Source organism: Pseudophryne corroboree, chromosome 5, assembly GCF_028390025.1.
Source record: "Pseudophryne corroboree isolate aPseCor3 chromosome 5, aPseCor3.hap2, whole genome shotgun sequence".
Classification (NCBI taxonomy): domain Eukaryota; kingdom Metazoa; phylum Chordata; class Amphibia; order Anura; family Myobatrachidae; genus Pseudophryne; species Pseudophryne corroboree.
The window spans coordinates 45,653,269-45,667,060 of NC_086448.1; positions in this window are offsets into that span (position 1 = coordinate 45,653,269).

A 13,792-nucleotide genomic window follows, 5' to 3' on the forward strand; every position below is an offset into this window, starting at 1 on the left:
TGGCAAAGAGGAGAATTTAAGATAGTAGCCGGCATAGGAGAGATTCCAGGTACTGGAGCTCACCCGCACAGCGTTGGAGCTAGCTGCGGGCAGACAGGTGGGTCAGAGACACTGCCCCGGAAGCCATCTGCTGTCTCACTGGAGCAGCACAGCACAGTTGGTTTAAAAAAAAAAAACCTCCTCTATAACTCCTCAGCGCCCCCTCAAATCCTGCACCCAGGGCGCATACCCCCTTAGCCCCCCCCCTAGTTGCGGCCCTGGGTGGGGGTTTCATTTGGAAAAAGGAGACTACATACTGGGAAAAGGTCCTTTGACTTGTAAAATGATATGCTAAAAATGGCAGATTATTCTAAAAAAAAGGAATTTTCCCCTGTACACTGATGGCACTAAGTGAATGAAATACATATAGAAATACTACCGTATCTATTTTTTATTGGCTCCACTTATATTCATATTTTATCACTGTAAAATAAAATGAGCTAGAAATCTTGAAAATGCTTTCAGAACAGGTCCATTAGGAATAGGGCAAATGTTAAGTGATTTATGAATAATAGAAAATAATTTTCAATCACCGTTTCAGATAGATTCTCAACAATAACCAGAAAAGTAACAGTTCAGCTTTTGCAGCTGTGATTCATATTTAATACAGTCATCCTATAGACTCTCTTTATATTTTATTCCACTGATAGTATAACAGAGAAATGTGCAGACAATACACAATTATTTGCAGTATAAATGCGTTCCACATCTGCAGATGACAACATACACTGTATGGACGCTTTGCAATTAGAAGATAATGCCTTCATGCCTCATTCTGTGCACATTGGGAAGAATTTCATAAATCTCCAGTGTCGAAAATCTGGAGCAAAAAAATAAACAAAAGGTCTTATGAAAGGAATAAAGAATAATTGTTCTAAATGGGTCTTTCTCACCCCTGGTGTATCTTTCAGTGTTTTCATAAAAGAATAAAAAGCTTCAAAACATGGAACCAATCACCTGAATGTAGGACTGATGATATTTAGCTACACATTGCATATTGGTCCATGGAGAAAGCAGATGTGTGTGTCTCTAGGGTGCAAGAGTGTTGCAAGTGTGTTCATTGGTTAGATCTCCAAAAGGTAGCTACTTTGATGAATTAAAAAAGTTTATTACATTTTGTTAAACAAAAAGTTTCTATGATTTCTAATTTTATCTACAAAATTTGTTCTACGCATTAATTTCAGAGAACATTGAGACATTATACTGTGTAAAAACTGGAAGATTAGGGGTGTTCTAAAGCGGGTGACCAGTAGTGCCTTTTATAGGCTACCCTTATCAATATGCAAAATATATGCCTATATTTACCAAGCCTATGGTGCAAGTTTCAATGTGTGACAGACGGTCGCCTCTAATGATGCACCAAGCCATATTACAACATCTGAAGACGCTCAAAGTGGGCATCCCAGCCCTTGCACATTCAGTGGAAGGACTGACACTTTAGTACATAGGACTGCAGCAAAAGACACAAAAGCAGTTGCAGTAGTGAACAAATCAAAATCAGCCCCTATAAGTGTATTGTGATTCTTTGCCTTGTGATTGGCCAAATAAATACAACGGTTTTGCAGTGGTTTTGTCCAAGCCGCATGGCAGTTTGCTGTTTGTAAACTGGCTTGATTTACAATTTTCATTTAAAAAGTGGAGCCGTGTCTATAGCTTATGTTTATGTTCCATTTATCCTACTGTAAGTGTATCCAACCACTGAGATGTAGGGGTAAATTTACTAAGATGGGAGTTCTATTTAAGATGGGATGTTACCCATAGCAACCAATCAGATTCCAGGTATTATCTTCTAGAAGGTGCTAGATAAATGAGAAGTAGAATCTCATTGGTTGATTGGGCAACATCTCATCTTAAATAGAACTCCCATCTTAAACCCGTAAATTTACCCCGTAATGTGGAGTCATGGGTTCTGGAGCATGTCATGGGCATTCGGTATGTAATTAATTTCCAGATTGTAGGGATCAAAATACCGATACGGAATCTCGGCAGTGGAAACAATGCCAGTGGTCAAAATCCCGACAGATTCCCTATATTCCCTCTAGGTTGGTGGTCCATGCCTTCACCCGAGGGAGATCGTCACATGGCCCGAAGCATGGTGAGCGCGGCAAGCCCATGTGGGGACATGCTGCCCTCAATGTCAGGATTTCGACTGTTGAGATTCCGGCATTGGTCTCCTGATGCAGAGATCCCGACAGTCGGGAATTCATACTGAATCCTGACATTCATGCTCATTTGTGGCATGGAAATGGGATTCCTGTTTCTTAATGATCTTTTGAACCCAGTGGATGAAAAGTAAGTGGCCAGTGCGACCAATGCCGATGGATCATTGGCATAGATGGGCTGGTACTCGCATTAGCAAAGATGGTAGGCAGGCTGCTGCAGCCATGTGAAAATGTGACGGCAGATGCGTCTGACTTAGAATCAGCCACATAATTTGTACTGACATATGCAGAACTATACAATACTGTATTTAATGTGATCGGCGCACAAAAACCCAAATAAGGTAAAAAAAACATGTACAGTATTCTGGACAGTTTGTGGAAGAGAAGACTGCCCACATTTATGGTGGAAAATTATAGTGGTTCTCACATCAGGTACATTGTATTCTTTCCCCAGGGAATAAGGTGAGCAGTAGCTATTTTATATTACCAACACCACCGGGTATTTGCACTGCAAATATTTTCTTAATGTAAAAAAAAAAACAGATCCACAGTTTCACTCACTGCTGAGTTCTATTGATTTATGAATACATTTAAACTTTTATTTTAATTGTTATTGCAATTACCAATTATAAATAAAAGAAAACAAGCCACCATTGCCAGCTACTGGCCAAAGTTTGTAAAGAAATACCATTGGTATTGAACGCTGCCCCAAAAATCATTGTGGATTAGGTTTTCAACGTCTTGTAAAATCTGCTCGGCAAATTTTTTGGATGCGACAAATTCCCTTGCAGATTGTCATCTACAGTATATTGTTCCTATAGGAGCTCCTGAGCGTTTCAGCTGCCCATGTTTTTTAAAGTCATGTTCTTGCATTGATCAGATAATCTTGCAGTATTGATTAACAAAGCAGTACAAATTGTACAATGAATCACAAGACTGTGTCAATTTGTTTTTAATTTAATGCAAACATGATGTTGGTCAACAAATAACAGAGGATAACAAGCTACTCAAAACAGATCTATAAAAGTTTATCCTCTGTTTTTGCTTCAGTAGCAAAGCAGAACTTCAAAAATAATATCCCTTGCATATACAGATGGAGAAGAGTTGGCTGATACATGTCTCACATTCCGATATTAACTAGACAGCCAGTCAGGTTGATTCCATTAATATGTTCCACTTGTTGCACCGAATCTCCAATTCAATGTAAGTACCTGCTGGGTCATTTATTTGTTCTTTGTAACTCAGTGAAAGAAAGAAGTTTCAATAACATTCACTACACCAAAAGTTCCTGAAAGAACTGTGACCTGACTTGACCTGGATTTCCTTTAGCTTCTAGCCAATCACAAGCCACCAGTGCTTGTGATTGGCTGAGCCACTAATGATGCCCCAGGTGACAACAGTCATTCACTAGCAGGTGCTTACAGAGTAGAGTTGTTTTTTTCTCCATTGATTTACAAACACAGAAGAATTTCCCATTGGATTAGAATATCATATGCATTTCCCATTATATTATGAACGATCAAGAAAGTATTTTTATTTCATAAACTTTATCTGAAACTCTGTATCTGTGTGTTTTATTCACTCATTTATATGCTTTTTTTATAATGGGTAGGGGTTTAAGTTACAAATGGATTTGATTAGCCAGAACTGTAAAATTTTGGGGGTTTTATTTGTTTTTTAGAATTAGGTTTATTGTTAAGATCCAGAGGACGGGAGGTATTCACACTTAGGGCGAAATGTAATAGAGTGAGAATGTCAGAAAGTGAAAGATTTGGTAAGGTTTTTCAGGGTTTTTTTTGAGTGGCAATCATTTACATTGCAAAACCAGGTTGATCTTGCTGAGTAAATAATTGCCACTTTAAAAAAAACTGCAAAACCTTACGAAATCTCTCACTTTTTGAAACTCTCACTCTATTACAGTAGGCCCTTAGAATTTTAATAAAGTGAATTAAAAAGGATAGTTTGTATTACATTTTAGTAGCAGAAAAGATGTCAATGCAATGGTTTTAATATATCAGCAGTTATACCCACAATCTTGCATAAGTATTGACAATTGAACAAAAAATGTTTTAAAGTGTCTGCCTGTGCACTAAGCTTATTACAGATAATGTTAGTAATAGATTCGTATACCTATTTCAATGCATTTAGCACAAGAAAAATCAGTAGACAGCAGGATATACTGTAGGTGTGAGGATACCGGGTGTTAGACTTAAGGTCCACTAGGACCCCTAGGTTTGGCAATCACACAGGTAAGTAAATTATAACGACAAATGTATTGCAAAATCAACACGCCAACTAATGCAAACAATAGTCATTATATATAACAGCTACTATGTTATCCCTTTATTAAAGGGCATTTAAACCACTTGACCAATTTGCCCACTCTCTTTAAGAGGGGATCCGGTCTGAAGATCGACAGTGTCTAGGTCGACAATGTTTAGGTCGACCACTATAGGTCGACAGTCACTAGGTCGACATGGATGGAAGGTCGACAGGGTTTCTAGGTCGACATGTGCTAGGTCGACAGGTCTAAAGGTCGACATGAGTTTTTAACTTTTTTTTGTGGATTTTTTCATACTTAACGATCCACGTGGACTACAATTGGAACGGTAAAGTGTGCCGAGCGAAGCGGTAGCGGAGCGAAGGCACCATGCCCGAAGCATGGGGAGGGAAGCGAGCCATGCGAGGGGACGCGGTGCACTAATTTGGGATCCCGGTCACTCTACGAAGAAAACGACACAAAAAATAAAAATTCCTCATGTCGACCTAGAAACCCTGTCGACCTTCCATCCATGTCGACCTAGTGACTGTCGACCTATAGTGGTCGACCTAAACATTGTCAACCTAGATACTGTCGATAAAACGAACCACACCCCTTTAAGAGCCCCTGCAGAGTCTCAAACCATCTGATGTGGTTACCCCAATCCAGTCCAGTTTGCTCCCATGTTTACAGGCACAAGAATTAATCTTGATTCATGTCGCTGATGAACTCCCCCTGGCCTATCAGGTTGGCCAATGCACTTCCAGGGCCAGCTCTACCATTACACAGCTTTAAGCAGCTGCCTAGGGCACCAGAATCTGGTAGGGTGGATGGGTGGGGGGCAGCCCTGAGTCTACTTATCACAAAATGAAGGATAACTCTGAGAGACGCATCTTTGTTAAACTTAACGCAGGCTTCGGCTGTTGAACTCCTAAGATGTTACCTGCACTATTTCACCTGAGGGACTGGAAAGTGGGTTCTGGTATGTGGTTGGGGGGAGGAGTGGTCAGCAGGCTGAAGTTTTGCCTAAGAAGTTGAGAAACCTTTCACTGGCCCTGTGCACTTCATCAACATGGTGGGGTCTGGGCTTCCGTGCCCTGGTACCTGCGCTGTCCTGAGACACCACCGGACTTGTAATTGCCTCCCAATGTAGGTGTGCAGTGAAGTCCTTTTAGTCCTTTGTAAAAGTGGATGCGGGGATATGGTGCAAGTAGTTTCATGTGTCCAAATGATCTCTTATTTCTCAATGAGTGGGTGATTATGCTCTCTATTACAAGATGTTAAGGATTACACCAATATTACACATTAGTATCAGCATAAGTACAGCAGGCAAAGAATATAATAAATAGTCAATTACTATGGACACCAAGTCTCTCTTAATACAGGTAGTGGGTGTAGCTGCTTGTTTTTTAGTAAGCCGATTAAGTAGATCAAATGTAGGTATCTGAAATAAAAGAGGGAAAGAACAAGCGTCTGATAGTAAGTTTAGTACAGTGGTTCTCAAACTCGGTCCTCAGGACCCCACACGGTTCACGTTTTCCATGTCACCCAGCCAGGGCCGGTGCAAGGTTTCTCGGCACCCTAGGCAAAACTTCTGCCAACTGCCTCTTCCCCCTACCCACCCTTCAGGTGAAAGGCATACTGCTGCTCTCCCCCACCCCCATTCTGTTGCATGACTGCTCTCTTCTCCCCATCTCCCCAGTCTGTATGGGTGCCTGCTGCTCTTACCCCCCCTACACTCTGTTAAATGTCTGCTGTTCTATCTCCGCCACCATCTGTGTGCATACCCCCTCCCCCCCAGACTGCTGCTCTCCCCTCTTTCCTTATCAAATTCAGAGAGTGCACTGTGCAGCCACCTTACCTGCAAGCTGCGATGCAGAGTGGTCTGTAAAAGAGCCTGGAATGAAGAGCAGTACCACATGTCACCCTCAGCCAGGACATCAGGAGCTGTGAAAGTTACTGCCTGTGCCGGGTGAAGACGGAGCTGGAGGCTGCAATACGGGAGCTTGGCAATTGCTGCTACTCTAAGATATGAGTGCCGGGGGGATTGCGGCGGCTGTGAGAGGTAGGACCACGCTACTTTTTTCCAGGCAGTTGTAGCAGGCCGCCCCCTCAGGTTCCGGCACCCCTAGGCAGCTGCCTAAAGCTGCCTAGTGGAAGCTCCGGCCCTGCACCCAGCCAGGGACGAAACTAGGATTTTCATCACCTGGGGCAAGGCAATAGTTTGTGCCCCTCCCCCCAAAAAAAACAAACAAGAAAACAACAACAACAACAACAGTAAAACAAACTCTGTCAGACTAAAATATCAGATTACCAGGAAATTGGAAAAAAGGGGATACTATTGGACAATGGTGGTCATTCCGAGTTGATCGCAGCCATCAACTTTTTGCTGCTGCTGCGATCAACTAATCCACGCCTATGGGGGAGTGTATTTTAGCTTAGCAGGGCTGTGATTGCTTGTGCGGCCCTGCAAAGCAAAAAAAAATTTCAAGCAGAACATGACTAGCCTTGGACATACTTACCCTGTGTGACGATCTCTGCGATGCTGGAGCCGGCTTTGACATCAGACATCCGCACTCTGTTCTTCTGGACACGCCTGTTTTCCTTACCACTCCCCAAAAACGGCAGCCAACTTTCCGGATCCGCCCAGGAACGCCTCCTTTCTGTCAATCTTCTTGCGGTCGGCTCTGTGACCTCTTTCTTCGTAGGACGCAACGTAACCCGACGACCCCTGTCGCTGGGCAACAACGCGCGTGCGCAGTGCGCCCACCGTGCATGCGCATTCCAGACCCATTTGCACCGCAGCAACAAACCGCTGCATGCGAACGGATTGGAATGACCCTTCATATTCCCCTATGTGCTTCAAATGCCCTACAGTATTCGTCATGTGCCCTGCCAGCGTGTTCAACTACATGATCCACTGTGTGTCCCCATACATTGCACTATATCATAACACTTCGTCACTGCACTACATTCTCCTATCCACTGCACTACATCGCTGGAGCACTACATTCTCCTATCCACTGCACTACATCGCTGGCACCAGCTGTGGGCAGACAGGTGGGTCAGAGACATTGCCATGGGTGCTGTCTGCTGCCTCACTGGAGCAGCACAGCACTGCCGGTAAAAAAAAAAACCTTAAAAAAAAACCCTGTTCCTCTGTTACTCTTTGGCGCCCCCTCAAATACTGCACCCGGGGCACATGCCCCCTTAGCCCCCCCTAGTTACGGCCCTGCACCCAGCAGATGCACTGTGTGTCACCAACTGTCACATTTAAAAAATCTACAGGTGACCTGGAAAACATGAACTGAGTGGGGTCCTGAGGACCGAGTATGAGAACCTGTGGTTTAGTACATTAGTATTCAAAATGAGTGTTAGGTTAAAAAAAGCTCTACTAGTTAATATGCGTACCAGATGTATAAAAGCAGTGCAAGTATCCGGCTGGCAGGTTTTATTTATGTGAGCCTCCATAGAGAGATCTCTGGGGAGTATAGCATATGTCCTTAGGTCAGTTAAAACAGAAAGTAATTGGTTCCTAGTAATCAATAAAATACATTTAGTAAAACATATACAAAGACAAAAACAATACACTAGATATAGTATATGTAAACACGACCCTCCAACAAACTAGAGTTGCTTAGTAAACATACTATATCTGAGGGTGGATCAGTAAGTAAGGTAACAAGACCTCTCACATGTGTAATGTTCTTTATTCCATTCTACTTACCCGCCAGGCCAGAGCAGGTAGACCGCTGCTTCCCCTCATTAGACTGCGCCTCATATTAATCATACTGTCCCAACATCAGGTGTAATATGGCGGGGCTGGAGGAAACATGGTCACACATTGAGGTAGATTTCTGCATCTAAATGGCACATCTGCAGCTGAAATTGATCGCCAAGTTGTCAAAGTGTATGGTGATAACGTCATGTCATGGAAACAGGTTTAGGTTTGGTGAACTGCTTGTGGTGGACGTGCTTGACCGGCTGGATCTCTGCTCATCTTGAAGGTCTGTCCTGACATTATCTAAGGGAGTGCTCCAAACCCAAACCTATTTCCGTGACATGTTGTTATCACTAAGTGGTTTGGGTTGCTTGGAATCCGAACCGCTCCGAACGTTGGTTACCGAGTCCACCTGAGCCGCGGCTTGAATGTTACTGCCAGACTCAGATTCCACATCGAGACCAAATGTCATCTTCCCGATGTCAGATTCTAGCCGGGGCTCGGCGCCATTACACTGAATGCACGCTTGCTGTTTAGGCTGTGCTGTGTCCATCAGAGACTCCAGACTAATTGTGTCTGTGCAGTAAATAGAGACTGTATATAAGGGCACACTGCGCTGCACTCTGCTGTTTAGGCTGTGCTGTGTGTCCATCCAGAAACTCTAGACTAATTGTGGCCTGTGCAGTATAGTGACTGTGTATAGGAGCATGCTTTGCTGTACTCTGCTGTCTAGGCTGTGCTGTGTCCATCCAGAGACTCCAGACTAATTGTGTCTGTGCAGTAAATAGGGACTGTATATAGGGGCACACTGAGCTGCACTCTGCTGTTTAGGCTGTGCTGTGTCCATCCAGAGACTCCAGACTAATTGTGGCTGTGCAGTATAATAGAAAAATAAAAAATATACAGTATATTATTTTTGTAGTGGTTGGTTGGTGTGCTTTACTCAAGTGTGCTTTGTTCACATGCATCTATAAACCCTGTGATCCACGCAGTTCGAGCCGAGCTGCAAGTGTAAAAATGGAAAATAAAAAATATATAACACAGTATATCTATTGTTTGTACTGATTGGTCGGTGCACTTTGTTCACTTGTATCTATAAGCCCCGTGACTCCACGCAGTTTTAACTGAGATGTAAGTTGAAGATAGATAGATAGATAGATAGATAGATAGATAGATAGATAGATAGATAGATAGATAGATAGATAGATAGATAGATAGATCTATAAACTGCCTTGTGTTTGTGCCTCTGCTCTGTCACTTAGTAACCAGCCAGCCCTGCTGCAGCCTTTGGCCAATATTGGTGAAAACAATGTTGTGAGATGTGCGGTGGTCAAAATGTACTGGAAATTAATGTAACTGAGCTTAATAATACTCCAGGAATAAAAAAAAAGGCCCAAATTATGTCATTTTTAACTTTTTTTCACAATTTATGAAGAAAAAATGCAAATAAAAAACTAGTCACGGTGGTTTTGGCAAATTCATGCTGGAGGACGAATCAGAGCCAAATCCGAATACAGCAAAAATGGTCCAGCGCACATCTCTAGTTATCACCAGTTACCTCGACAAGTTGTTGATGAATTACCATACTTATAGAACCACCCTCATACAACAAATACCAGATGCATTATTTTCCATAAAAAAGTAACTATAACTAGATTTCTTGCCTGAATTTAGGCCCTTAGCCTTAAAGTTCAAAGAGGATACACTACAATGCTTCTGAGTCATAACAGCTGAGGTAAGTCGAAGCACCATAAACTGTAAAAGTCTTTAAGAAGGTCACTGTCCCAACATATTTTGTCCACTCCTGAACTTCATCAGAGGAATGAAGCTGACATAGGTGCTTATATAGTCCATACAGGAGTAATAATCAATTAATGAAGATCAGTTGTCCATTTCTATGTAGTCCAAAAGTGCCACTAACTGGAACCTCCAGTATGGATGAAATGCAATTAATCCCATTTCAAGAAACATAGTAATAGTACAGCTTTGTTTCTAATTAAAAGTGTATATACAGTTTCAAAACTGTGCTTATATACGGTATGTATGTATGTATTTTCATATACTGTATAAACTGTGTTTTTACTTTCTTACCGCCAGAAGTGGTAATAACACATTAAAGCATAGTTACTGACAATTTGGCCAAACATTTACCGGGTGTGGATTATTAGATCTACACTAAAAAAAAGTGGGACGACATTTAAGAGTTGATATAAGTTGATGGTGGCTTTGTGCAATTTACTGTATATGAATTCTGGTTTTACCTGTAAATTGTTTCCCATGCACATATTCCCTTGTTGCCTGTTTTCTGGTGCTGGGCAGAAAGGTATCATCGTCAGGGAATACATGCAACACTGTTAGAAGTTGCAAGGTATTTGATGGAGGTGTGAAGGGGGTTGTCCCCCGTCTCCGTTCGTCGCGGCGGGCATCGGCACGGCGGGCTTTGGCGTGGCGGCAGGTAGGCCCCAGCTTGGAGGGACTTGCATCCGTTGGGATTCGAGCCCCTCCAATCACGTCGCCGCATTTTGAATGGCGCGCCAAGCGCGAGCCAATCGGAGCTCGTGCCTTGGCCGCCAAGGAGAAGACGCCGCGGCGAGCCCCCTCCCAGCGTCATATAAGAGACTGTTCAAATAGCGGTTCCAGCTTAAAAGTCACTGCATCATGCATGGAAATATGTCCATATAAGCTGCCCATAAAAAGCCTTTTTATATTTGGATGAGACTGTGAGCACTCAAGCTGTTTATTAAATGGTGGATAGTTCAAGTGTACATCATTTTAAGTGTGGATGGACTTCCAAAGAAACATCTAATAAATTTATGTGACCAATTAGCCCATGCATGGAGCTTAATTTAAGAAGCATCAGTTAAATATAAATGCTGCATCTTTATCCGGAATACAGGTGGTGACGTTTTTCCAAGGGAGTTTTTACAATGTATCTTATATTTTTACTATCTTTAGCTACTAATGTTTGGTGTATATTACACGAGTTTATTATACCACAGGATACTTGGTTTATTTACTGAATTGTGATAGTTATATATCAAATATTTTTAATAATAAATTTTATTAATGCTGTTTAATGGTAGTGCTTCTCTGAGTGTTTCTTGTTCTGTGAATTTTTTGGTTGAGGATCAGCACCTCAACTTTGGGAAGCTGCTAGCAGAGAACAGTAACAGCATAGCCATTATACTAGCGCCCACCTACCCCTCCTTTTTTTCGTTTGTGTATTCATATAAGAGACGCTGCGGAGCGGGAGAGCTCAGTTGGACGCCGGACGAAGAAGAGAGAAGATCTCCTGCAGAAGAAAGAAGATCCCCGACAGAAGACTGAAGACCGGGCGGCGGCGGAGCATACAGAGCCGGCGGCGAGGACGACGAAGAGGAAGACGTCGGCGGAGGAAGGCGCCCAGCAGCGGAAGTCCGGTGGAGAGTGCTGCAGCGTGTGGAAAGCAAAAGAGCCAACGAAGCTCCCCGCTGCAGCCTCTCCCACCGAGACAGGTAGGCGGCCCTGGGCCACCTGCACTTATATTTAGTCCACTCTAGAGCACAAGGGACAGGCACTAGGCCTGCGGGGATAACCAGGCCCTCTCGGCCTGTGCCCACGGTAGTCAGGCCTCCGGCCTGTGCTCACAGTCAGGCCTCCGGCCTGTGCCCACAATCAGGCCTCCGGCCTGTGCCCACAGTTCAGGCCTCCGGCCTGTGCCCACAGTCAGGCCTCCGGCCTGTGCCCGCAGTCAGGCCTCTGGCCTGTGCCCACAGTTCAGGCCTCTGGCCTGCGCCCCACAGTTTAGGCCTCCGGCCTGTGCCCCACAGTCCAGGCCTCCGGCCTTTGCCCCACAGTCCAGGCCTCCGGCCTGTGCCCCACAGTCCAGGCCTCCAGGCCTGTGCCCACAGTTCAGGCCCTCCTGACTGTATTTAGTTAGTCCGGTCTCTGCTAGTTCGGAATAGAACCAGTAGACTCAGTTGCTGAAGTTATTTTGATCAGGTAGGCGTAGTTGGCTGTAATTTGTTGTTTGCCGTTAGTGTAGCCTGCAGTTAGGGAGGCTGCTCTTCTTGCCCCAACAGAAGCAGAGAGGTGCGACCATCAAGGTGACCAGCGAGTCGGGAGTGAGTATTACTCTGTGTCCGTTTGTCATCGTCCCCGTATACCGGTCAGGGGTTGTGCTCACGGACGTGAGGACCCCTCTCACCACACAACGTGCGAGAGTGCGAGTGTGTGAGAATTGGGTAGCTGAGGCCTTTTGGCCAGTGATGACCTTCCGCCTAGCCGGTGAAGGTCGCAGCTACCCCTGACGCGCCCTGCACTTCCGACGGAGGTCGACACGCACGTCTCAACCGGTACGTTCCTTCCTTCTAGGTTCTTCGTCGACCGCTGCAGGGAGGTGTTCGTGCCGGCGATCGATCCGGAAGGCGGAGTTCCCTGACGCTTCTGGGTATTGTTTGTGACGGGAGTTGCCACAGGTGGGTGGAGTGACGACACCTGCACGGCAGCAGGCACTATATCACTGTCCGGGCCTGTTACATTTGGCGTAGTAGGCAGGATGGACGAAGATCAGTCACACCCTCCCGCCCAGAAGACGTTGGGAGATGAGCAAAAACGATCCACCCGGTGGGACTCAGATGCCAGTTCCACTCAGGTGGCCCGGAGGGGGTCGGACGACGAGCGACGAAGGTCATCCCGACGACTCAACGTCGGACCAGCCCTCGCTCACTTACCTCGGTATGACGGGCGTAATATGACCTTGGAGGACTGGAAAGCCCGACTAGAGGCAACTTTCCTTATCTACTGGGTGCCCGACGACTTACGAGTGCCCCTCGCCCTGAATTCCCTGGAAGGCGAGGCTCACCGGACGATCCTCTTACGACCTGAAGACGAACGCGAGGAACTGGAGGAGATCTACGATATACTGGGGGATATCTACGGGGACACCTCCTCCGCGGGAACCCTCCGACAGCGCCTGTTTGGCCGGTTCCAGAGGGAGGATGAGTCCATACCCCAGTACGCCAACGCACTCCAGGAGATGATGGGAGAAGTGCGTCGAAAGGATCCTGATGGGTTTGGGGCACTCACCAATACCAGCCAGATATTACGGGACCAGTTCGCCATGGGACTCAGGAATGCTGGTCATGCTGGATAAAATATCCCAAGATGATACCTTGACCTTCCATCAGGTAGAAATTGACGCCGTAGCCAGGGACCAAAATGCCAATTACGGACCTCACGCTGTGTTCCCCCAATGGGTGCAACCGGTGTCCACGCCAGTGGCTAGCAAGGAATCCAACCTATTGGAAACCTGTGTGCAAGATCTAAAAGAGACCTTCCTCCGGGTGACCAAAGAGATGAGGGAGGAAGTCGCCCAACTACGGGATGAAGTGTACCGGCGGGACCACCAGGGTGCGGAGTCCAGATCCTGAGAGAGGGACACCAGACAGCCCCGTGGACAGAGCACTGGACCAGATAGTCATCCTGGAGAGGGCCGGGGCCCTCGTTGTTACCGCTGCCATCGGTACGGGCATATCGCCCGAACCTGTACGGAAGCGATCCCAGAGGCACAGTTAAACTGACCTCCCTCGCGGTAACGGGACCACCCGTGAGGGAGAGCGACGAGGGGAA